Source organism: Staurois parvus, unplaced genomic scaffold (genome assembly GCF_062004578.1).
Source record: "Staurois parvus isolate SC_StPar_1 unplaced genomic scaffold, SC_StPar_1.0 ptg000011l, whole genome shotgun sequence".
Classification (NCBI taxonomy): Eukaryota; Metazoa; Chordata; class Amphibia; order Anura; family Ranidae; genus Staurois; species Staurois parvus.
The window spans coordinates 24,262,016-24,289,217 of NW_028317807.1; positions in this window are offsets into that span (position 1 = coordinate 24,262,016).

The following is a 27,202-nucleotide window of genomic DNA, read 5'->3' on the forward strand; positions in this document are numbered from 1 at the left end:
GTCCTAGTACCTGCACATTAGTGCACCTAGGCAATCTGCGTATGTGCAGACCTGTGCGCCGCTGCGAGACCCGCAGTCCCTGACAGTGAGTTCCTTTTTTCTTTTCTCACATATATTACATAGAATGCCAATAAACTTAATATATCTAATCTATGGTTTTTATGATCATGTTTAGCATTCAATCACTTGGTTGGACCACTAGGGGGTCTGTTTGCATAGGCGACGCCTGGAATTAACCAGCAAGGATCCTTTGAATTTTTGTTTTTATGAATGGCGGTGGGAGGCAATCTTAATATGGTGTGTGGTTTTTTTCTCTCTCTTCAGCGAATTACTTTATTATTTTCTAAAATACTGTTTATGGCATCTCACCTTTCCCTGAAGAAGATTCAAATGATAAATGCAATGAATTGAAACGCGTTGAGGTTTTTTCTTTGGTGATATATAGCCTAATCATCGCCATCCACATCAAAATTCTGTTTTATGTATTGTGTCTATGTTTTTAATTGATGTACTATGTTCAATAAATTTGTATTTTTTATATAAGATCTTTTTTTCCTTTTTTCTTCTCTGTATGTTTTTTTATGGCTCTGCAATTGTGGGATAAGCACCTTGTATGTTTAACACATTTGACCAGCACTATATATTTTGGTTATAATGAAAGCTTACCCTTTTATTCCGAAATTGATTTGCAAAAGTGTGAAACAAGCTTAAATTTTTTTTCAAAATAAAGAGTAGTATAAGTCAGTACAAACTTTCATAAAATCACAATTAATATTGTTAATATAAAGCTGCTTGTTAAACTGGAACTACACTTTAAGTACCTAATTTATGTGAAAAATAACTATTTCACACCAAAGTGATATTACTTTTTTCTGATATGAACATTTTTAGATGATATTTATTATAAAATAGAATAGGGGATTATGTTAAAATAACCGACCTGTAAATCGAGATGACTCAGAGATGAATGGATACAGTGATTCTCCTTCTCATATATGGTGGGGAAAATAATTATTTTATCCTCTGCAGATTTTGTAAATTTTCCCCCTTACAAAGAAATGAAGGGTCTATAATTTTTATCATAGGTATATTTTAAGTGATAGAGGCAGAATGTCAACCAAATCTCCAGAATAACTCATGATATAAATGTTATAAACTGAGTTGCAATTCAGTGAGTAAAATACGTATTTGATCCCCTTCCAACCAACAATAATTCTGGTTCCCACATACTGGCAATTTGCTCATGTGGATTAGTTCTGTCAATATAAGAAGGTGCTCCTAACTGCAACTTGTTATGTGTATAAAAGACACCTGAACACAGAATCTCTTTCTTCCTTTCAAACCTCACCAAGACCAAAGAGCTATCAAAGGCCATCAGAGACAAGTTTGTAGACCTGCACAAGGCTGGAATGGCCTACAAGACCATCAGCAAGAAGCTTGGTGAGAAGGAGAAAACTGTTGGAGCGATTATTTTCAAATGGAAGAAACACAAAATAACCATCAATTGACCTCGGCCTAGAGCTCCATGCACGATTTCGCCTCATGGGGAAAGTATGATCATGAGAAAAGTGAGGGATCAGCCCAGAACTACATGGAAGGAGCTTGTGAATGATCTCAAGGCAGTTGGGACCACAGTCACCAAACAAACCATTGGTAACACAATACCCCAACATGGAATGAAATCCTGCAGCACCTGCAAGGTCCCCCTCCTCAAGAAGGCACATGTACAGGCCTGTCTGAAGTTTGTCAATGAACATCTAAATGCTTCAGAGAAGGATTTCAGAAAAAGTGCGGTGGTCAGACCAAAATTTAGCTTTTTGGCATTAACCCGACTCTCTATATTTGGAGGAATAAAAATGCTGACTATGACCATAAGAACACCATCCCTACTTTCAAGCATGGAGGTAGAAACATTATGCTTTGGGGCTGTTTCTCTGCTAAAGGTACAGGCCAACTTTGCCACATTAAGTGGACAATGGACGGGGCCATGTATTGTTAAATCTTGGATGAGAACCTTCTTCCCTCAGCCAAAACACTTAACATGGGTTGTGGATGGGCCTGCCAGCATGACAATGACCCAAAACATACTGCAAAGGCAACAAAGAAGTGGCTCAAGAAGAAGCACATTAAGGTCATGGTCAGTCTCTAGACCTTAATCCTATTGAAAATTTATGGAGGAGCTGAAAATTTGAGTTGCTAAGTGACAGCCAAGAAACCTTAAGGATTTAGAGAAGATCTGTAAAGAAGAGTGGACTATCCCTCCTGAGATGTGTGCAAACCTAGTAACCAACCACATAAAATGTCTTACCTCTGTACTTGTCAACAAGGGTTTCTCTACCAAGTCTTACATATATACTTATTTTACTCACTGAACTGCAACTCAATTTATAACATTTGTGTCATGTGTTTTTTTTCTGGATTTTTGGTTGATATTCTGTCTCTATCATTTAAAATACACCTATGATAAAAATTATAGACCCCTCATTTCTTTGAAAGTGGGCAACCTTACCATTTCTGCAGGGGATCAAATAATTATTTTCCCCACTGTAACAAAGAGGAAACAATAGTAACCACCATGAACAAACATATTTCATATTACCTAAGAGACAAAATATGGATACAGAAAGTATATTTCTCCCCTTAACACATAAATCATTTTAAAAATCCTCTAAATAGGCTACATATTGAAAGTTTACTGCAGTGGGGAGCAAGAAGCCTTTGATTACATATCAAAGACTTCTTACAGAGTGGCAGAGAGTGAAAATGTTAACCTGCCATTGTCCTAAAGTGATATGGAGTGCTTGGACTGAATAATAATTCCAAAGGATAAAGTGACTGTGTTTTTAAGGCTCTCTCCTTATCACAAGCAGCTTTAAATTACTAAACTTTTATTTCTAATATAACCTTGCAGTGCTACAGAGCAAAATTAGATAGCAATTTAGCACAATGTTGGTAAATACAAAACTGCCAATTTCACAGTGAAATTAAGTTTGATAAAATTTCACTCTCATTCTTACTCAGGGTAAGAAAATGCAGAGGTTCTCATATTCAGGACTGCATAAAATAATGCTGAATACTCAGGGTAACATTCAGCACTTCTATGTGTCCTGTGAAAATTGCTGTCAAATTTCGTTCTGCAGCACTGCAAGGTTCCTCGCCACCATTCCTGCATGCAGTTGCTGGCATTTCTGGGTTTCACCAAGAGTGTCATACATCAGTCAGTTAGAAGACAGCTATCCTGATTGGTGCTGGCTTCACATGGCAAAAGCAATGTGCAGCTCATTATTTAAGCAAAAGCATAAATTTGTCTAGAGCCCCTGCTGCAGCATCTCCAGTGACTCCAGTGCTCCATTGCCTCCATTGACTCTGTGACTCCTGTGCAATTTGGTGACCTTCAGTGACCCTAGAACTCCCAGTGTACCTGGAGGAAACACCAATGTCTCCAATGACGTCAGCGCTCCTGTGTGTCCTGTGAAAATAGCTGTCTAATTTTGCTCTGCAGCACTGCAAAGTTTTTTTTAATTTAGAGCTGTCTGTGATAAGGAGAGCTTTAAAAAACACAGTCACTTTAGTCTTTGGACTTAATATTTAAGTCCAAGCACTCCATATCACTTTAGGACAATGGCAGGTGAACATTTCCACTCCCTGACACTCTGTAAGAAGTCTTGTGCATCTAGTGACTCTGTGATTCCTGTGCACTTATATCTGAAAGACCTGTAGATTGTTCCAGGTGTCAATCACATGGTGGGCTCTAGCCAGCCGCTCTGACAACTCTTAAAGTGGAGTTCCACCCAAAATGGGAAGTTCCGCTTTAATACTTTGTCCCCCACTCCCCATTAAGGATTGGCACCTTTGGGAAGCGGGGGGGGGAGTGGGTACCTGAATTTGACAGGTACCCACTTCCGCTGTAATCACCTAGGCGATCGGAAGCGGAAGTTGTCCTCTCTCCCCGTAGTCTTCTGGGACACGTGACAGGTCCCAGAAGACTATGGGGCCATTCACAAAGCACAGCGCTTCTCGCACATGCGCAGTGGGCACCTGGCTGTGAAGCTGCAAGCTGTCACAGCTGAGTGCCCACACTAAAGATGCCGACACCAGGGAGAGAAGACGGCTAGTGAAACCAGCGATGGTGAAGACACCACTGGACCGAGGGACAGGTAAGTGGCTGTATTTTGAAAGTCAGCAGCTACAATTTTTGTAGCTGCTGATTTATTTTTTTTCGGGTGGAACTCCGCTTTAAATCCCATCCTTTTCCCAAGCGGGCCAGCTTGAAAAATGAGGCAGAGCCTCAGAAACTAGCTGTGGCTCTCCCTCTCACAGCCTGTCACATTCTCCTGTTGCCATCCTGTTAGCGCCATGAGTGAGAGGAGAGACACTGCTGATATATCTTCTTGCAGCGGGTCCTTGCTTGTGCCCTGCAGCCCTATCGGTCCATCCAGATTGCTGTGAGCTGTCATATTGCACAACCACTCTGACACCTGAAACAGTCTTCAGGTCTTTCAGATGTAAGTGAGAAATGGAATTAAAGTACTCTTTTTAATCATACACTAATCTGTCTCCCTGCTGTGTCATCCTATGACTCCAGCATATCCTAGGCTGCCCATGACAACTGTGTTTCCACACAACCTGTTGAATGCCTTGGACTGACTCTCTCCTTCTGCATATGGACCCCTTACCTTACCTTTATCCATATGCATCACTTCTGAACATCCTTTCCAATGGAATACCTTGAAAAGATAAAACTAGAAAGGACACAAGTTAATATGTTAATGTAATGTAAAGTTAATACAAGTTTATAACCAAAATGGTAGCAATGGACTGGTGGAAAGTTAACATGATGCCAATATTAAAAAAAGGAAAAAGATACACGTCAGGAAACTACAGGCTAGTCAGTCTTACATTAATAGTGTGTAAACAATTTGAGGGGATGAAAAGGAACCATACTCAAGAATTTGCTGATGAAAATAGTATCATTAGTAGTAGTCAGCATGGGTTTATGAAAAATCACTCTTTCCAGATCAACCTGTTAACATTCTATGAGGAAGTAAGCTGTAACCTGGATAAAGGAAGGCCTGTGGATGTAGTGTATCTAGATTGCACGAAAGCATTTGAAATGGTACCCCGTAAATGTTTAATTTACAAAATGAGGACTGTTGGCATTGACCATAGCGTATTTACCTGGATAGAAAACTAGTTACAGGAGCATGCCCAAAGGGTGGTGAAAAACAGCATATCTTCTGAATGGTCTGTGAGTGGGGTGCCCCAGGGCTCTGTCTTGGGACCAATTCTGTTTAACTTGTTCATAAACAATATAGAGATTGGTATAAAAATCTCGGTATTTGCTGATGATACAAAGCTAAGCAGGGTAATAACTACACAACAAGATATTGAAACTTTACAAGAAGACCTGAACAAAATAGAGAGGGGGGCAATTATATGGCAAATGAGGTTTATTATTGACAAATATAAAGGAATGCACAAGGAAGCTAAAATATAAATAGAAACTTCACGCTAGGGGAAGAACCCTTGGGGAAATAAAGAATGAAAAAGGACTGAAGTTGATGACAGACTCAGCAATAGCATGCAATATCAAGGTGCAGCAAGCAAGGCTAGCAGATTATTTGCATGCATTAAAAAGGGAATATACTCAAGACATATATCTATAATTCTACTAATTTTCAAACTCTGATACAGCCACAACTTGAGTATGCTGTCCAGTTCAGGAAAGGCTACACACATTAAGCTTATTTTCCCTGCAGAAGAGAGGCTTAAGAGAGGATATGATTGCAATATACAGTTGCAAGAAAAAGTATGTGAACCCCTTGGGATTACGTGGAGTTTTGCATGAATTGGGCATAAAATGTGCTCTGAACGTCATCTAAGTCACAATAGAAGAACACAGTCTGCTGAACATAATACTACACAAACATTAGATGTTGCCATGGTTTAATTGCACATAACATGTAAACATTCACAGTGCAGGGAGGAAAAAGTATGTGAGACCCTAGATTAATGACTTCTCCTAGAGCTAATTGTGCCAGGAGTGAGCCAACCTTGACTCCAATCAGTGTGATGATATTGGATGTGTTGCTGACAGCTGTCCTGCCCTTAACCTTCCTCTTGTGTTAGTTTCCTGTTACCATCTCTTATGTTAACGGGTCGGTTTTGACCCGTGTCTTAAATCAGCTGTAAAATACACTAAAAACAGTTATCTATCATCCAATTTGTTTCTCATATCTTGGTTACCTTGTTAGGCTTCCTTATCCATGAAAATATTGTTTTTAATAATTTTGGTGTGGGCCCCTGGGCCTTTTTTTTGTCAGTATACCCCTCGATTTCAATTAAAAAACAATGTAAAATGAACCTCAAGAGAATCATATAAATAAATAAAAGGTTGTTATGTCACCTGACTATTACTGAGGGGATTTAGAACACATCTCTGAAATAAATTTGTTTTGTTTATTTTTTCATTTTAATATTATTAACTATAGTAACATCTATGGTGTTACGGGTCAGTTACGACCCATATATATTATTCCTTCAAAAAGGCAAAAAAGTCTCTTTTTTTCAGCAATAGAACTTTAGTACAACCACAAAATGAAAAACAGAACAAATCTATATATATATATATATCATAAATATAACCAAATATAGATTTGCAAGGTCAAACAAACAACAACCAATCAAGCAAATCAAACCAATAGAAATCAATTACTTGTTCCAACACTAATAAAAGATTCCAGGCATAGCTGGTTTTTGCATCACAGGCTACCCAGATTTTTATGCTGTACTTCCTTGGCTTACTGGGTATGTATTGCCGAAAGGGGCATTTTCCTCGGAATGGGAGAAGAAGTTCATCCACTGTCACCTCTGGATCAGGGTTGAACATCAGTGGAAGGAGCTGCACCCATCTCTCCCAGACATCCCTGATGGGGGCAAGCTTGTCAGATCTTGCTCTGGTATCTCTGTTGTCAAATCTGAGGGCTCTTGATATCATTTGAAAGGTCTGAAGTGACATTGTTGCCCGGAAAATATTTCTGCCTGTCGATGCGTCCCACAGACTATCAGTGGCCTCATTGCAGGATCTGTACACTCCAGCAAGAAGAAGAACACCAATATAGGCATCCAGGTATTCCTCATCAATGTCTTTCCACATGCTGCCATGGACTTTTTTTCCTTCAAGGTTTGTCATAGCAATGATGACTCTTTTTAGTGACAATGGCATAAATAGCTCAAAACATGTCTTGATGTCACCGACTCTCATCACAGCAAGCCTTGGGATTCCAGGGGTAATTTTGATGACAGTTGCAGCAGGTACTGAGCTCCAACAGATCTTACCATTTTTGGACTTGAATATTTTATCGGGAGCAGCTTCAGCACCGGTGGCCTCCTCATCAGACTCATCAGATGTGCCTGTGTCTTCTGGATGATACTCCACATTGTCTTCCTCCTCAGAAATCTGCTCATCCAAATCACTCTGCTCCTCTGTGTCCTCTCCCTCATTTTCACCAAAAATATTATCCAGAACTTGGCTCAATGAAAATCTTCTTCTCATTTTTGCATGCTACAGATTGGAGATGTGCACTCGGCAAGTCACCAATTCTATACTGAATTGGCCTCACATGTCCGGACATGGCCGTCTTTGTTTGTTTTTGTGCAGATATACTGGAAAACAAGGCAAAATGAGAATCCCCTAAAGCTCACATGATTGGGAGAGGAGCTGGCTGTCAGTGTGCTGGTTGATAGTGAACTTATGATTTCAGTTTTGGCTCTAATTATTGCTTTATAATCTTATTTTTAGAACTGGGTCGAAACCGACCCTAACAACACAAAGGTCATAATTTCAATTTGAGCATTTTATAATTTAGTGAAAACAATTTTTTGTTTTTTATTTTGTTGAAATAGAGGTTCCTGACAAAGTCATAAAGCTTTGATGCAGTAAACAAATTTATATGGTTATTTTATGCATTTAAAACCTAAAAACGGGTCGGTGCCGACCCTAACACAAGAGGAAGGTTAAAAAACACACACCTGTTTTTAGTTTACTGGTTTCAAGAAGCACTGATGTGAACCATGCCTCGCAGAAAAGAGCTCTCAGAAGACCTACGATCAAGAATTGTTGACTTGCATGAAGCTGGAAAGGGTTACAAAAGTATCTTCAAAAGCCTTGATGTTCATGTGTCCATGGTAAGACAGACTGTCTACAAATGGTGAAGGTTTAGCACTGTTGCTACTCTCCCTAGGCGTGGTCATCCTGTAAAAATGACTGCAAGAGCACAGCGCAGAATGCTGCATGAGGTAAAGAAGAATCCCTGAGTGTCAGCTAAAGACCTACAGAAATCTCTGGCACATGCTAACATTTTTGTTGACACATCTACAATAAGGAAAACATTAAACAAGAATGGAGTACATGGGAGGACACCATGGAGGAAGCCATTGCTGTCCAAAAAGAATATTGCAGCATGTTTCAAGTTTGCAAAAGAGCACCTGGATGTTCCACAGCGCTACTGGCAAAATATACCGTGGACAGATGAAACCAAGATTGAGTTGTTTGGGAAGAACACACAACACTATGTGTGGAGAAAAAAAGGCACAGCACACCAACATCAAAACCTCATCCCCACTGTAAAACATGGCGGAGGGAGCATCATGGTTTGGGGCTGCTTTGCTGCCTCAGGGCCTGGACAGATTGTTGTCATTGATGGGAAAATTAATTCCAGAGTTTATCAAGACATTTTGCAGGAAAACGTACGACCATCTGTCCGCCAACTGAAGCTCCGCAGAGGACCCAAAGCATACAAGTAATTCAACAAAACAATGGCTGCAACAGCACTGAATACGCCTTCTGGAGTGGCCCAGTCAGAGTCCTGACCTCAACCCGATTGAAATGCTGTGGCATGACCTTAAGAGAGCGATTCACACCAGACATCTAAAGAATATTGCTACACTGAAACAGTTTTGTGAAGAGGAGTGGTCTAAAATTACTCCAGATCGTTGTGCAGGTCTGATCTGCAACTACAGGAAATGTTTGGTTGAGGTTATTGCTGCCAAAGGAGGGTCAACCAGTTATTAAGTCCAAAGGTTCACATACTTTTTCCTCCCTGCACTGTGAATGTTTACATGTTATGTGCAATTAAACCATGGCAACATCTAATGTTTGTGTAGTATTATGTTCAGCAGACTGTGTTCTTCTATTGTTGTGACTTAGATGACGTTCACATTTTATGCCCAATTCATGCAAAACTCCATGTAATCCCAAGGGGTTCACATACTTTTTCTTGCAACTGTATAAATATTTAATAGGTGATTCTAGCATAGGGAGAAAACTGTTCAGTCTCAGGTCGCTCAAGAGGAAACATGGCCACTCAATGATATTGGAGGAGAAGCTGTTTAAGCAGGGGTTCTTTGCAGTTAGAACAGTAAGGATGTGGAACTCCCTTCCACAATCAGTGGTATCAGGGGGTAGCTTTGGCAATTTCAAAAAACTCTTAGGCATCTTAGTGTAACCAATATACAGGGATATGGGAGGTGCTAGAGACATAAATGCATACATGCACTCACACAGGTTTAACTGGATGGACTGATGTCTTAATTCAACCTCATTAACTATGTAACTATAAAACTATTGTTTGTGATAATGTGCTCCAAGATAACTGATTACAACTGGTATAAAATCTGAATATTCAGTTTGAAATATATAATAACTTTTCAGACCTTTATATTAATGCCTTGAGTCCAGGTAAATGCTCTCTATGGGGAAATGAGTATAGGTATATAATGAGTAATGTATATAAACAATGTGTTTTCAATTAAACAAATATGGGAAAAAAAAGATTTAGCTGTATTTGTTCTCATTTGCACAAATCCAAAATCATAGAATTCATACAAGTGAAGGATTAGGTGAACCCATCAGATAACATGTCATCAAAAATTTCATTTCTGAACGGAGCCATAGAGAGTATTGTTAACTTGAGTTTATTACTTTTTTTTTTTCATTTATCTTGTTTCGATTTTGTAAATACAGCATGCCCTATTCTTTTGTAGTTGAACTGATTTTATTCTTCTCAATAAGATGACAAATGCTAAAAAACATTCCGTAGAAAAAGCAATCCTTTTTCTACAAAAGGATTCTAAAGCACGCTTTGTCATGGCTCAATTTCAGCTTTCTGCTGTTAGTTCCAATGTCAGTGTGCAAAACCCATCACAATATTGCCTAAGCATTATGCTCATTATAGGACTGTTCATAAAGTATATCACAAAATTATATAGAAATGTTTTTTTTTAAGAATCATATAGATACATTCAAAATGTTACACTTATGTTAACAGTTTTTTGGGAATATACTGAAGGATAGCAGGACCAAAATGTTTATCCTACTCTGTGGATACAGATTGCTTTGGGATTATGAAGAATGCTGACTGGCCAGCTCTTCTTGATGTCATTCTCCAAACTATATCTTCTGTGATCTTGTGACCAAATGGTTTTTTCCCCATTATATGAACAACCATTGCTTTTATTAAAGCTGAACTTCACTCTCTTCAATCAACATTGACCATTTTAAATCCTTATGCTGCTAGCATTATTAAATAGAAATGTATATTATATTTACTTATTTTGAACTTTTTTTTTACATTTCTTTGGTTACTTCCTGGTTTCCAGGCCTAGGCAAATGATGTCATACATCTCAGAAGTCTTCAGGAGGGCAGGAAAGGAGGAGGGGTTTGCTCAGCCAAGCACGCCCTCCTACATGCATTACTGAGATAAGGGCAGATGGATTCCATGAACTAAATGCTACATGAATCATCTGCCCTTACTCAAGATGGCCACAGCCAGAATTGCTAGGGGGGGGGGGGGTTTCTCAGCAACATAAAGCATGGAGACATGGATGGATGGGGGAGTTTGCTTTGAATATTACAAATAAATTAAATAGAGTTTTTGATTTGTGTGTGTTCAAATGCAGTACAGTTTCACTTTAATCTGTTATTTGCTATTATAGTCCATATTTTTTATACAATATGGCTAAATCATAATAACGACAAAGGCAAAATAAAATAATGCCAACTACTGCTATTCCAAAGCTGGTTATACAATTATAATTATTGGTTGACATAGGTTTGAACTCCTTTCTTTTATTACAGTTTTTATGAACAAGCCATTTGAATGTATTCATGTCAACGTTCATTCTACCTGGCAATAGCAAATAACATTTTTAGCTGTTGTTATAGATGGCAATCTGCACGTCAATGAAGAACATCCATGAATGGTTTGAACTTAAATGGTCTGAACTCTGCAACAGGCTGTTGGCCCCTCTGGCATAATGTGGGTTAAGAAGTCTGCTAGAAGGAATTGTGCATCTTTAATTTGACTGTTAATTATACATTGAGCAATGTTGTGAATCGTGTTCTTCAAACCCAAGCACAGAAAAAGAGAGCAGATGCTCATTGCCAGGTTGGATTCGCTGGGGAATTGAACAGAGCATATTGGTTTATAATTAATGTAATTTTGTTGGATTATCTTTTGTGAAGAAGCTAAAGTAAACAATGTTGCAGTATTGTGACAAAACAGCAAGACACTGGAAGAGTCTGATATATGAATACAACTTTAGAACAAAAGGAAGAATTCATTTAGCAAAGCACTAGCCAGAAAAGTATACATTATAACCTAACTTGACCCAGGAACCTGCTTTCTGGGGGCTCTCTTTTTATCCTTATTGTTAACCTTTTCAGTTTAGTCTGCTCAAGATGGAATACATATGAAATTTATTACAGCCTGTAGAAAATATACTTAATTTATTGGTCACCTGTTAACATTAAAAATAAACAAGGACAGTTGTATGAATCTCCCAAACTTTCAGAGTCAACAAATTATGACACCTAGGCTGGCCATACATTATACCAGCCTATTTCAACCAGGGTGCCATCTGTGTTCTTCAGGGGTGCCTTGGCAAGATGCCTACAAATTGCCCCAAACTGCCCAAACATTGTGTACAAACTAGTGGATGGATCAAGCCTGCTTTTTTGTTACACAAAGCCACAGGTTTTTATTGTGCGACATTACAACCTTTGGCACTGTGCAGGCCAACCACTGGTGTCCTAACAATTGCTGATATCATTGGTTGACCTCCCCCACTCCACCCCTCTCTGTCAGCACTAGAGTCACATTGGCTAGGTGGGGAGAGAAATTGGGGACAAAGAAATGCTGGAATACTAGTTAGTACCAATGTGCAAAAGTGCATTTGCTTTGAAAGACTAAATCGCCTCTAATTTTGGGTGTCCTATGTGTGTGGATGTTGCTGCAATATGTAAAATTATTAGCTGTTTACATTTTAGAATGGGGTGCTTCAAGATCGACCATAATTTTAATGGGTGCCTTGACTGGAAAAAGTTGCCGAAATTGCATTATACCATTTTCTTGTGCAATTTGGAGCTTTCTTTTGGTGGTATTTGATCATCTCTGGGGTTTTTTTTCTACGCTATAAACAAAAAAAGACCAAAAATTTTGAGAAAAAAAGGATATTTTCTCATTTCTGTCATAAAAAATATAAAAGAACCTCAAATTTCATCATAAATTTAGGCCAAAATGTATTTTGCTCCATGTCTTTGCTAAAACAAAATCACAATAACTGCGTATTAATTGGTTTGTGTGAAAGTTATAGCATCTACAAACTATGGTATAGATAATGGAATTTACACAGCTTTTACTTTATGACGGCCTATCACATTTCTTGAGGTACTAAAATACCAGGACAGTACAAACACCCCCAAATGACCCCTTTTCAGAAAGTAGGCACCTTAAGCTATCTGCTGAGAGGCATGTTGAGTCCATGGAATATTTATTTTTACACAAAGTTGTCAAATGATATATTGCTCACACATGCCATGGGTATATGTGGAATTACATCCCAAAATACATTCTGCTACTTATACCAAGTATGAGGATACCACATGTGTGAGACTTTTTGGGAGCCTAGCCACATACAGGAGCCTGAAATCTAATGTCCACTTTGAAAGCCTAAAGGTGCGTAACTTCATCATCACTTCCTCACTACCTATCACAGTTTTGGAGGCCCTGAAATGCCAGGATAGTACCAAACCCCCCCAAATTACCCCTTTTTGGAAAGTAGATACCCTAAGGAATTTAAGAGGCATGGTGAGTATTTGACAGATTCAATTTTTTCTCACAAGGTTTTGAAATAGAAAAGAAGTAAAGAAAAAATATGTTTTTGTTTTCTTTCTTCATTTTCCAAAGACTTGTTGTAACAAACGAGATCTGCAAAATACTCACCATGCTTCTTATCAAATTCCTTGGGGTGTCAACTTTCCAAAAAGGGGTCATTTGGGGAGGTGTTCTAGCATTTCAGGGCCTCCAACACTGTGATAGGTAGTAAGGAAGTGTAATGATGAAATAAAGTCCTTTAAAAACCTGAAGGTGCTTATTGGATTTTGGGGTCCTGTACGTGGCTAGACTGCCAAAAAGTCTCTCAAATATGGTATCCCCATACTTGGGAGAAGTAGCAGAATGTATTTTAGGGAGTAATTCCACATAAACACATGGCATGTGTGAGCAATAAATAATTTAAGTGACAATTTTGTGTTAATATATCTTTTTTTTGTCATTTTCCAAAAACTTGTGGTAAAAAAATAAATTCTGCTATTGACTCAACATGCCTCTCAACAAATATTTTGGGGTGTCTACTTTCCAAAAAGGGTACTTTTTGGGGAGGGGGGGCATTTCATGCCCAGCAATAGATGTTTATGCCACACATCACTCACTCTTCTAACCACCTGAAGACCAAACTTTAATGACACTGTTTGTTCACATGAAAAATTTGCTAGGAAATTACTCTTAACCCCCAAACATTATATATTTTTTTACAGAAGACACCCTAGTGAATAAAATGATGGGTGCTGAAATTTTTATGTCACATAGTACTTTTGCAGCAAATTTTCAAACGCAAATGTTTTGAAAAAAATACACATTTTTACTTTTAATGCACAATTATTTGGTAACACATAAATGATGAGTAAAGAAATACCAAACATGACATGCTTTAAAACTGTGCACGCCCCATGCAATGGCGACAAACTGCATACATTTTAAAAACGCCTTTACAAGCTACCATTGTAGGTTTACAGAGGAGGTCAAGTGCCTGAATTACTGCCCTTGATCTGACATTCACGGCAATTCCTCACATGCATGGTGCAACCGCTGTTTACATACCAGCATGGGGTCAACGCCCATGCACGCAGGTACGTGGGGGGGGTGAGTGATGAAATGCTTGCAGCTTCTGATTTCTTAGACTATAGAGATGATTGGCGCCATTCCAGTCTCCAATCAGCTCTATGGTCAGCTGGCAGAAACATCGGCTACATTCTCAGGTTCCCCCGATGGCACAGGACTGCCTGAGAAGACCATGGAAGGCAGCAGGGGAGGGGGGCATCTTCTCCAGCTGCTTGTAAAAGCAATCCTGCAGCTAATTAGCCACTAGGATTACTTTTACATGAAAGTCGTTGGCTGAAAAAAATGATACCAGCTGCAGGCATCATCCTGGTATAACCACTCAAAATCCAGTGATGTACCAGTACGTCGCTGGTCCTTGTTGGCTATATATGCTATGCTCTTTTTTTTTATGCAGCCTGTGGGCTGAATGAAAAAAAAGAAATCTCTGCCAGAAAAAGTATCTGGTATGCCCACCATTAGAATATACTGCCCTGCATCCACCCACTTCTAATGGTGGGCACACATGAAATGTTCTTTTGTTGTCATTCAGTCCATTTTCATTCACATAGGTCGATGTGGATGAAGGAATCACTGCCAACATTTTTTTTTTAATATATAATGAAGCATAGGGCCATCCACCCACTGGCCACCCCAGGGCCCCATGCTTCGGCATATATGCTCTTTTTTAACTGCAAATGAAAAAATCTCATCCAACAGCACTGCATACACTTACTTATGTATATTCTGAGAGCAAGACCTGTTGCTGTCAGAACAAACAAGTCGGTGCTGCAGCTGAAAAAACAGCAATGGTTAACAATAAAACAGTGACTCAATAAAACAACTTTTTTTTTAAATATGTGCCAAAAATATTATAGAATATATATGTCAAAACATAGGGACCATCCACCCATTGGCCACCCCAGATCCCCAAGCTTCGGCATATATGCTCTTTTTTAACTGCGGATGAAAAATCTCATCCAACGGCACTGCACACACTCACTTATGTATATTCTGAGAGCAAGTTCCCATTGCTGTCAGAATAAACAGGTTGGTGCTGCAATTGAATGACATTCCTGCTAAGAAAACAGCAATGGTTAACAATAAAACAGTAAAAATAAAACAGTAAAACCGTAATAGTAAAACAGTAGCTAGACAACAACAAAAAAAAGATACAACTATTTTTGGTTTTTAACTTTTTAAATTTTTTTGTATTTGTACTTTTATTTTTTATGGCTTTTTTTCCTTGTTTATTTTAACTTGAATTTAAACAGATTGCAGGGTCTCTCAAAATGCGATAGCCAGTTTCCTGACTACCTAACATCTTTCGAGACCCTGTGCAAATATGTGCCCTGAACTGTGCTGTGCTGAACCCTATACTAATACTCCACCAGTGTGTGGTAGCAACAGAAGAAGTCCTTGAGGCAGAGGCTAGGTTGGCCAGGACCGGAGTAACAAAACAAACGGGTGTCACATCTAATTCCATGTCTGCTACAGACACATCTTTTTTGGGGTGTCCTTTGGGTTGGGGTACCAGGAATGGCATTGGGAAAATGCCTCTCATGCTGTTGGCTAACTGCATCTGGGTTGGGGGTTTGGGCCATAGCACCTTCTGGATACAAAAGGGCTGTGATGATCTGTTCCTGGAATTTTAGGATAGATCCATTACATCCAGTTGCTTTGTAAAACACAAAAGCATCATATAGAGCCAATTGAAATAAATAAACAGACATCTTGTTGTACCAGCGTCAGGCTTTTCGGTAAACTAAGTACGGCTTCATCATCTGGTCATTGAAGTCCACTCCTCCCATGTTAAGGTTATAGTCGTGGACACAGAAGGGTTTCTCAACATCACCAGCTGCCATGGCAATTTGGATGGTCATGTTTGCGAGAATGGAAGACAGGATGAAAACAACCCATTTGTCCTTCCACTTCACTGAGAACAATTCCTCATTTCTCAAGCAGGCTTTTTCCACCTTTCTAAGATGGGTATTTACAAGCCGTTGGGGGAAGTCCCGGCTATTAGGTCGCACGGTGCTACATGCAACAATTCCAATATTGTACAAATGTGTAAATAGTGGTCGCTTGAATAAAAATTGTCCATGTATAAGTGGTACCCCATATGGAAAAAAGATTGACACCAAGTCATAAACTATCTTGCCACTGCTCCCCATGTAGTCTGGGCATCTGGGGGGCTCCACGTGACTATCTTTTCTCTTGTAAATCCTAAACATATAGTATAGCCTGTTACCCTCTCATAGGTCTTATACATCTTGACCCCATATCTGGCATGCTTGCTGGGGAGAAATTGTTTGAATGCAAGGTTGCCAGAAAAACTAATGTTGAGGGTTAGGCCTAAAAAAGTTACATTCGGAAAACCGTGATAGGTTTTCGTGCAAATGGACTGGCAGGGTTTGAATTTGGGTTGGTGGCAAACTGTTGTGCATATAAATTATTTTGATCGACAATCAATGCATTCAGATCTTCCGTGAAAAACAGCTCCAAAAAATCAAGGGGAGTAGTTCAATTTGCTGTTTCCACCTGAATTCCAGGTTGGACAGTGAATGGGGGAAGTACGGGTGCTGCAGAATTTGTGGGCTGCCAATCGAGATTTGCAAGCACATCTGGAAGGACACTAGGGGCTCTATGGGCCTGTGTGCGAATTCTTGGTAGCTGCGGGACTCTACTTGTACTAGCCACTGCACCAGCTTGCAGTGCACTTATGGGACTCGCCATGTCAACAAGTGATACTGCAGTGTTGGCATGTGAAAGACCAGGATGTACTAGGCCGCTGGTGCTCGCCAGTTCACCAAAGGTTAGAGCGGCACTAGTACTGGCACTCTGCTGCATATGAGAATCATCATGCGATTGTAACATCTCAACAACCTGGGAACAGGGTCGGGTACACTTGACCTTAGCAGGGACCTCTTCTCCATCATCTGAGCTATCTGTCAGGGTGCCACTGCTGTCTACAGGTTCGTATTCTGAGGCAGATTCTGTCAGTGAGTCTTCCCCTTCACTCTCATCTGACATGCTCAGAATCCCGTAGGCCTCTTCACTAGAGTACTTTTCGTTGGACATTTTGGCCACTAAATTTATAGGTACCTAGTGCGACTCACGAGAAAAAGAGCACCTGGCTGTCCGGGACTGCTTGAACCACCAGAAAAAAATGTACCTGCAAGTGCTAACAGAGATTAGGCCTGATTCTGTGAACACTGCGGTTTTGTTTGCAATATATCAAGTGACAGTGATCTACTGACACTGCACTTGCTGGGGGAGAGGGGTAGGGGTAAGCGTAGGGGCTAAACGCAGGTGCTGGCAGGTGCCCACTAATGCTGTGTTTTTAGGGACACTATACTAATGAGAACACTGATATAGTGCTGATCAAAGATATTGATCCGTTCGGACACTATACTAGCAATGGAGTATAATTGTGTATCTGGGAGGGACGCTAACTGACGCTAACGCTATCTGAAGTTGCCAGTGACACTAATACAGTGACAGGGCAGTGAAGCGGTTAACTGAGGGAGGCGATCAAGGGGTGAAATGTGTCCTAAAAGTGTTCTAACTATGTAAGTGTACTGATTTTACTCATATTTGTTTTCTTTCTTCTCTCTCTGGGACGGATTGTGCCCAGAGAGAGAAGATTTCATCACTTCCTGTACCTGTGTTAGTGTAAACACAGGTACAGGAAGATCCCCGATAGGCCAGGGATTGATCATCCAATTTAGGCCAAACATCACTGGCCTAAATCTGATGATTGATTCCTTGGGGGCTGAATCACGGGACCCACAGGATGCCGGGTGCGAGCGCAACACCCCCCCCCCGATATGCGATTGCCATGGGAGCGCGAATCACGTATATATAGCAGTATGACCGCTATAGGGCGGACAAGAAGCGGTTAGGAGCTACATTGGTCATATTAGTTGTATCAGTGACATGTCTGACATCACAATACTGTAAAAAAGTTGTCAACTTTAAAGTACATCTAGCCCAGACTTTCTCAACCTTTTTACATCAGAGAAAGCGTTGAAGTAGTGTTCAAGTTTTAGGGACCTCCTGCTAAAAATTAGCTTATGTTACTTGGGCAATACTATTGCCAGTGCATTGGGCAATCATCCCCTTCATTTCCCCTTTTTCCCTATTATTGTTGCTTATTTATCATTACATTTATTTTATGGCTGATTTAAGGCCAACATTCACTTAGCTGCTATCCTGCAAACGTTTTTTTTGCACTACTTCCCTTAAAGCAGGGCTTAAAATTTCAGGTTCTGAGCTACTAGCCAGGCCTTAAGAGTTACCAACAAACACAGACAAACAGAGACACCTGTACACACAAACAGACATGTACATACACACACATACACACACAGAAACATGTACACATACACACGCACAGAGACACATGTACATACATACACATGTATACACACACAGGCACGTATAGACACGCATACACACAGCTATATGTATATACACAGAAATACACACACACAGACACATGTACATACACACAGACACATGTACATACATACACAGACACATGTACACACAGACACATGTACGTACATACACACAAACACACACACACGTACATGCACACACACACAGACACATGTACACACACACACACACACATACATGTACATACATGCAGACACATGTACAGATACACACCTGTACATACACACAGACACATGTACATGCATACACAGACACACACAAACACACACACACACCCACGCACGCTGTTAAGTGCTCTCTCCTCTCCCCTGAAGCCACCACTGGCTGACATAGAAGATCATGTGACCAGAATGAGCTGAAATTAGGTAGACACATATACCCCCCCCTATAAAAAGTTGCAGTACTTTGTTGTTCACTCACAGAGCCGGGAACTGCACTCTAGGGGGAGGCAGAGAGCACAGCACACACTCCTTGCTTTGCTTTCACTGCGATCAGCTATTGAGCAGTCTGACGGCTCCCAGAGCAAATGACAGATCCGGCCTGAGCTTCGAGCCTGCTCAGCAAGATGGCCCTGGGGGACACACTCGCCCCCACAATAATTTCCACTCGCCATTGGCAAGCAGGTGAGTGGAAATTTCAAGGCCTGCCTTAAAGGATAAGTTCACTTTGAGATGTTACATGTTCCACCCATTTTTAAAGTGGAACATGTTCCCACCACTGCAGCCACTACCCGATTACCCTCCCCATGAAAGCAGTATGAGAAGAAGTTCCCCGTACTAGCTGTGAGTTTTTGAAAACAGCGCAGAGTTCTGTGAATAAATAAACTACATGTCCCGACAGCCTCTGCGGCTGTTTGCTTGTAGTTCTTTATAAGCTACCATGGCGCTGTTGATCGCCGTGGTAATTCATTGAGTTTTCCTGTCAGACTATATCTGTTTACCCATATGTGATGTACGGGCAAACAGATATACTAGCAGTTTGCAGGGGACCTGCATGGCACCATCAATCTGCTGATCGCTGGTGCAATGCTTTCTAAGCTCCAAAAAAAATAAATAATTGCACATTTTTTTACCTACAAAAAAAATTGTTCTTGGAGTTGCCTTTTGTTAACAGCACACTACTACATTTTGAAGGAATGGGTAGGGGTTACTGATGTACCCCTGTACTCATTCCCCTGGGATGAGGTTGATGTCTGTAAAAATTGTACTCATATATAACTCAAGTATAACTAAAGACAAAACTTTTTTTCTTTTATTTTTGGACAGAGTAGAGAGGGATTAAAACACATGTTAAGCTTGTATTGCTACAGAGGTTCACCCTCTCTATTTGTCCTGTATGTCCCCAGAACAGTAATAGAGGGGAAATCTTCCAGTCGGGGCACTAGTTCTTGTGACCTAGGGAGCCCCAATAGATTCTCTAAATTTGCAGGAATTTCTTCTCACTTCCTATTTTGGTTATGGGAGAGGAAGTGAAAGTGAATCTCCCTAATAGGACACAGGTGGCAAAAATAAAACTGACAGGGGTCATAACCCTCCCTTACTCTATTCTAAAGTAAAAAAAAAAAGTTTTGTCTACAGGTCTATTATAAGGCATACCCTAAGCATGTTACTTAATGTAACAATCTTCCAAAAAAACTTCAACATTTTTCAAATCCACCCCGGACTAATGAATATACGAAACAAATGCCGAATATCATGAAACAAATCCCCAAAAACAAATCAGTTCAATACAATGAATATTATGAAACAAAATTCTTTAATGAACAAATGCATCTAAAATGAAATTTTTTGGCATGCACATGTCTAGTACCAATATCAAAGGGAAAAAAAATAAAAAAGAAGACATACAAAAAGTTATATTGAGTGAAAATTGCCAGGAAAGGAAGATAGTTTATCCCTATAAGTGACATTTGTTCTAGCCAAACAGCATTTGTTCTAGTCTGGCAATAGTAGTGTCCAGACTTCCCATAGCCAAAAACAAATGAAAATGCTGAAGGCTATTGTTAAAGCAGAGAAAAAAAAACGAACAAGAAAACCAAAAAGAATGCATTCAATGCCAATGTGTTAATTAGTCTAATAACTATGATAGTGAGCCACTGGAGGAACAAAAGCACATCAGTACGGCTGCCCATGAATAGGTAGATATGTCCCCAGAAATGGCAGGCAAGGAGATATGTACAGATATGTACACATGCTTAAAGTGACAATAAATTATATCCTTATTCTCCAAAAATATTCCATATACATCTTCTACTTAATGGACCTGTATTCTATTTTTCATGAAAATTGTTTCTTACTTTGTTTTTTTTTTCTCCTTGTAACATCCTTTATGAGCTCCTGAACAACTCTTTTTCCTTTTCACTTCCACTTGTTTGGAACAAGCAGTGCACATTAGTTTTACTCACTTGCACTACTCAGTGCACACTATAAATCTTATAGTCCATAGTCCCTTGGATATGAGCAAGAGAGATTGCTACATTCCTATATAAAGTGGGACCGTAGAGAATAAACGTAGCCACCCTCTAAGAGGAAAAGGAATTATGGAGATTTGGAGGATACTGTAAGCAGTAGAAGGTACTTTTTTGAGTTATGAATATAAATTTGAATATACATTTTTTAACCAGACTTTCACTGTCAATTTAAATACGTTGGTACAGCATTGGAGGTGAGATCCTTGTATATTAGATATGTTAGATAATAGCATAATTGGGCATTTCTGAATGATCAGATCTCTCCATGTGTAGTCACCTTAACTGAAGCTGGGAATCTGAAAAAAAGATCACATACTGGATTTTTAAAATGTAGGCTTTGTAACATAACTGTCACATCAGTTAAGCAGCAGAGTCTATATTTCCTAAATGGCCAAGAAAATCCAAAAAGTGAAAAATATGCTTTGAAGTTCTAAAAGGATTTTAAAAAGAGCAAGAACTTTATGCAACAAAAGATGATATTAGGCATTCCTCCTAATGCACCAACATGACCCTGTTCCCATCATTCTGCCATTTCTGTCTGGCTCGCAGACACTAACTGCTTCAAAAGTGTTTTGTTCAGTGTTAGCTTCCCTTTCACTCCAGAGATTGGGTGGAAATTCGTTCCAATCTAATCTAATAAAGGCACAAATGTTTACCGAAAATGTAATCAAGTCATAATTATTTGGTTTTATTTATTTGCTGCTAAAGGGATTCCCAAGCAGGCACAGGCTGATTATATAAAAAAGCAAAAAAAAATTCTCTTGGAGAGACACATGTCTATTGTTTACCGGATGTGTAATCAAGACAGCAACTTTTGTTTTCACCCATGTGCATTTCCCAAGGATTTGCAGCTGAAACTATTTAATAAAAGAGAAAGAGAATATATGTGTGTAAAAAATGTAATTGAACATCTAATTTGTATTTTCATTATATACAATTTAAATTATAAGGGCAGATAGATTAATAGTTTAATTATACTTGTTTTGTTTTTCTTTTTATCCCAAATGTATATGTATTATATGGTTTCAAATGAAGAATAGCTATTACTTTGAGTAGATTTAAATAAAAGAGTGAATGATGGAAAGATAGAAAGTCAGTGCTTAGATTTAATGGTACATCTGAGGAATATACTGTATGCATTTGTTCAACTTGATAAGGCAAACAATACAGAAACAAAATGGTCGCTGTTGGTGTTTAATTTTTACAGTTTTATATATACAAGCAGACCTTTTAGCCTGAAATGTTGATCAACTTGATGAAATTGATTGGCATTCACTATATTGTGGTCAGAAAGGACAGATTATATCATCCAGCACTGTATTAGTCATGCATAAAAGATATTTTGTCAAACATATTAAAATTCTAATATGTTTAATTGGCATACCGTAGTCTCCATTGTAACTAAAATGTTTGCTACCTATTCATTTTCTGTATTAACATAGTGCTAACATATTACCCAGCACTCTACTGAGTATCTTGTTTACACCAATGTGATTTGTTTCCCAAAAGGAGTGCATCTAATGTTCCTACCATGCTCTTTAACCCAAATAAAAAAAATCCTAGATCACCCCCAGAGTAGTACAGTGTCACTATGGTAATGCTACACTACTCAGGTGATAATATGTGAAAAAAAAAGATAAAAAAAATATTTTTTACATACTGTCACCAGAGTAACTGCAGTGTCACTATGATGAGATTTAACCAGTGTGGCACTGTACCTGTATGTTAGTGCCTCCAGCTATTATCTCTGATCATAGCCACAGAAGTACAATGTCACCAGACCAGTGCTGTCAGTCAATATCCCTAATCACCCCTACACCAGTCAGTGTCTGACCACTCACAGTGTCCATAATCATCATGACCCATTCACAGTGTCCCTTATCACCGCCATCACTCACAGTGTTCCTGATCACTTCCACACCAGTCATATTATCCCTCATGACTGGCACATCATTCATATTGTCCCTAATAACCGCCACATCAGTTACAGTGTCCCTGATCACCACCACACCAGTTACAGTGTCCCTGATCACCGCCACACCAGTTACAGTGTCCATGATCACCATCACACCAGTTATAGTGCCCTGATTACCGCAACCCCAGATACAGTTTCCCTGATCACCACCCAGTTACACACCAGTGTAGTGATTCCTCTGCCTGCCACCTGTACTAACTCTGGCCTGTTTATCAACCACATTTCTACTGCTGTCTGGGCCTTCCTCTGCTTGTTTGCTGATCGTGTCTCTGCCTGAACTGACCCAATTGCATTTCCCACTGACTACATTCCTGAAAGACATCAGGCAAGTGGATACCCATGGGGGCAACCATGTACCAGTAGGTTAGGCTCCCTTGACTTATATGAACTGGGACTGCTATAGGTGACGCTACACTATATATACACAGTAAGCTATATTAGCCGAGCACTCAAACAGAGGTGACAATTGCAGTACATTGTTTTTGACACAATTGGCTGAATTGTACGATACACAAGATATAATGTCCAGTACATATTCATTACACAGAGTGAAAAAGTCTCATACATGTAGTATCGCTCACCATACTCAGGAGGAGTAGAAGAATGTGTTTTTGGTGTAACTCTAAGTATGCCCATGATGCATGTGACAAATATCTTATTGAATTGAAAACTTTGTGTAAAAAAAATGTATTTTCAATTTGCATTTTCCAAACACGTATGGCAATAAAATGAAGTCTTCTCCATGCCTCCTAAGAAATACCTTGGAGTGTCTCCAAAATGTGGTAATTTTGTACTTGTTTCTACTGTCCTGGTGCTCTAGGAACTCCAAAAACGTGATAGGTAGTCACAAAATTAGATGCGTAATTTATGTCCCTAGATTGCCTTAAGGTGCCTCCTTGGATTTTGGGTCTCTTTATATGGCTAGGTTGTTAAATAGTCTCACACTGTAATATCGCCATACTTGGGACAAGTAGAATGTGTTTTGGGATGTAATTCTAAGTGTCTATGGTGTGTGTTTAAAATATCTTATTAATTGACAACTTTGTGTAAAAAATGTATTTTTTTACACAAAGTTGTCAATTAATAAGATATTCATTTTCTGTCCTACATGTTCCAAAAACTATGGCGAAAAACGACAGTTTCAAAATACTCAATACACCTTTCAGAAAATACCTTTGAGTGTTTGCTTTCCAAAATTAGGTCATTTTGTAGGTGTTTGCCAAAGAAATGTAACAGAATTAATTTTAGCCTGAATTTATTTGCAAAATCTTATTACAGATTCCAAAATGTTCAGTAGTTTTTCATCTATATAGCAACAAATAAAAAAAACCAGTGGTGATTAAATTCCGCCAAAAGAAAGCTCTATAACATTTTAATGATAACATTTTAATTTGGGTGCAGCGTTGCATAACTGAACAGCTGTCATTCACAGGGTGACAATGCTGAATTCTGAAAATTGGCCTGGGCAGGGAGGGGGTGAAAGTGTCAAGTATTGAGGTTGTAATGAGCACACCCATACACCATTAGCACCTCCTTTACCACTGCTGGTCTAGCACTGTTAACGTCTACTATCACTACTGTAGGGCTAAAAATGAAAAAACAAAAAAACCCGCAATGAAGTGCTCACAGATCTGTCAAACCAAAATTCAAAAGCAGCACTCATTGACATTAGGATACAAAATATCAAAAAATATTTGAACAAAACATGTTGCGCTCTTCACATAAAAGTGTAATCAAAGTGAAAAACTGCATAAAAATTACCACAGTTTTGTTGTGTGACAAATAAATATTAAATATTTCAATTTTAAAGTGTTATAATAATGTGAACTAATAAAGCACATAAAAATGAATGAGTAAAGTCCAAATAACCTCAGAAAATCACAAAACAACAAAGTGTTATCTTCAGTAAATAAATTGCTTCACTGCTTCCAACACTTTCATGCACAACTGCTTACCAGAAGCTTACACCTCATAGTATGGGAGGTCTACTAGCGCTTTTACAACATCCAAATAAATCTTTGATGGATGCATGGATCTCTCCAACTTGAGGACTCACAGCATTAACAAATCCAAAGGCATCCAGCATGGAACAATCACAAGGGGAACTCCTTAGTGTAGTAAATCATCACACCGTATAATAAAAAAGAAGAAAGATGCTCACACTATGTAAACTAAAAACTAGAATGTTGCTCCCCAGGTGGATATAATGATGTCACCACTAAGCTCCACCCAAAACAGTTCATCACAATGGACATCATACAGGGGCATTGAAGTCTGGTAAGCAGTTATGTGTTAAGGTGGTGGAAGCACTGAAGCAATGTTTGTACTAAAGGTGCCACTTTCCTGTTTTGTGATTTTCTCATGTTATTTGGGCTTTATTCATTCACTTTGTATTTAATTCATTGGTTCACATTATTAGAACACTTTAAGAGTTAAATACTTACTTGTTATTTATTTGTCACACCGCTGTAAGCCTGCCACCATTACCATCTCATAATGGGCCCATTTCTGTTGTTCATTCCAATGGCACTTAATTTGGTACTCACGACTTTTCTGTATCTCTTTCACAATTGCAAATAAATTTAGTTTTTCTTTTTTGGCATGTAATATTCTGTGCTCTGAATATTTCTGTAGGGTTATGGTGTTTTAGCACCACAAACACTCCAAACCCAAATGCTTCCCCAGGTGTTTCACAGTTGCAAAGAATTAAATTTTTTGGCCAGGTAAGCATGATTTTTCCACAGTTGTTTTGCAGTTGCAAAAATTACGAAAAAAAATTTGGACAAGAAACATCCTGTGCCCTGCCTGAAAATTGCAGTAGAGTTATGGTGTTTTTCCACCACTAAAACAACAATTTTGGCTGGTGATATCCTGTGCTCTGCAAGAATACTGTGTTTGTGTTTGTTTATGGTGTGCTGCCTCCAGTCATTCTCCAAACCTTTAGCTGGGTAACTACTGTGTTGGCCATTGATGTTTGCATTTTATTATGGTGCATTTTTTCACAAAACTAAAGCTTTCTTTTGTTGTATTTAATCACCATTGTTTTTTTTTATTTTTTGCTAAATAAAGGAAAAAAAGTTTGAAAATTTAGGAAAAAATGCATTTTTCTTCATTTCTGTTATACAATTTTGGAAATAAATAATCTATCTTTATAAATGTAGGCCAAATGTATATTGCTAATTTTTTTGGGTAAAAATAACCCAAATCAGTGTATATTATTTAGTGTGTAGGAAAGATAGAGTCCACAAACTATGGTATCTATATTTGAAAAGTGATCAGTCCTGATGTACTGACAGCCTATCTAATTTCTTGAGGCCCACAAATGTTAGAACAGTACAAGAGGCATGGTGTGTTTTTTGACGTTGTCATTTTTTTGTCACAGTTTTTTGTAAAATAAAGACATTTTAAAAAGTTTTTTTTACACACTGTCACCAGTGCAGTACAACATTATCATATATCTGATGTGGTGATCACCAGGACACTGACTGGTGACAGTATGTTAACCAATTCAATACCGGGCATTTTATCCTCTTCCTGCCCAGGTCATTTTTTAGGTTTCAGCGCTCTCACACTTTGAATGACAATTGTGCGGTAATACAACATTGTACCCAAACTAAAATTTTATCATTTTCTTCACACAACTAGAGCTTTCTTTTGGTGGTATTTAATCACCACTGGGGTTTTTATTTTTTGCTAAATTAACAAAAAAAGACCAAAACTTTTGAAAAAAACCCACGTTTGATGTATTCTGCTACATGTCTTTGGTGAAAATAACCCAAATTAGGATGTATTTTTTAGTTTGTAGGAAAGTTATAGAGTTCACAAACTATGGTATAGATCTGAATATTGATCAATCCTGAAGTACTGACAGCCAATCTAATTTCTTGAGGTCCAAGAATGTCAGAATAGTACAGATATCCCCAAAATGACCCCTTTTTGCAAAGTAGACAGTCTGACGTACTTCATAAGAGGCATGGCGAGTTTTTTTAATTTGTATTTTTTTGGTCATAATTTTTCGGAAAATGAAAAAATAAAAAAAAATTAAAACATTTTTTCACAATTTTTTTTTTACATAC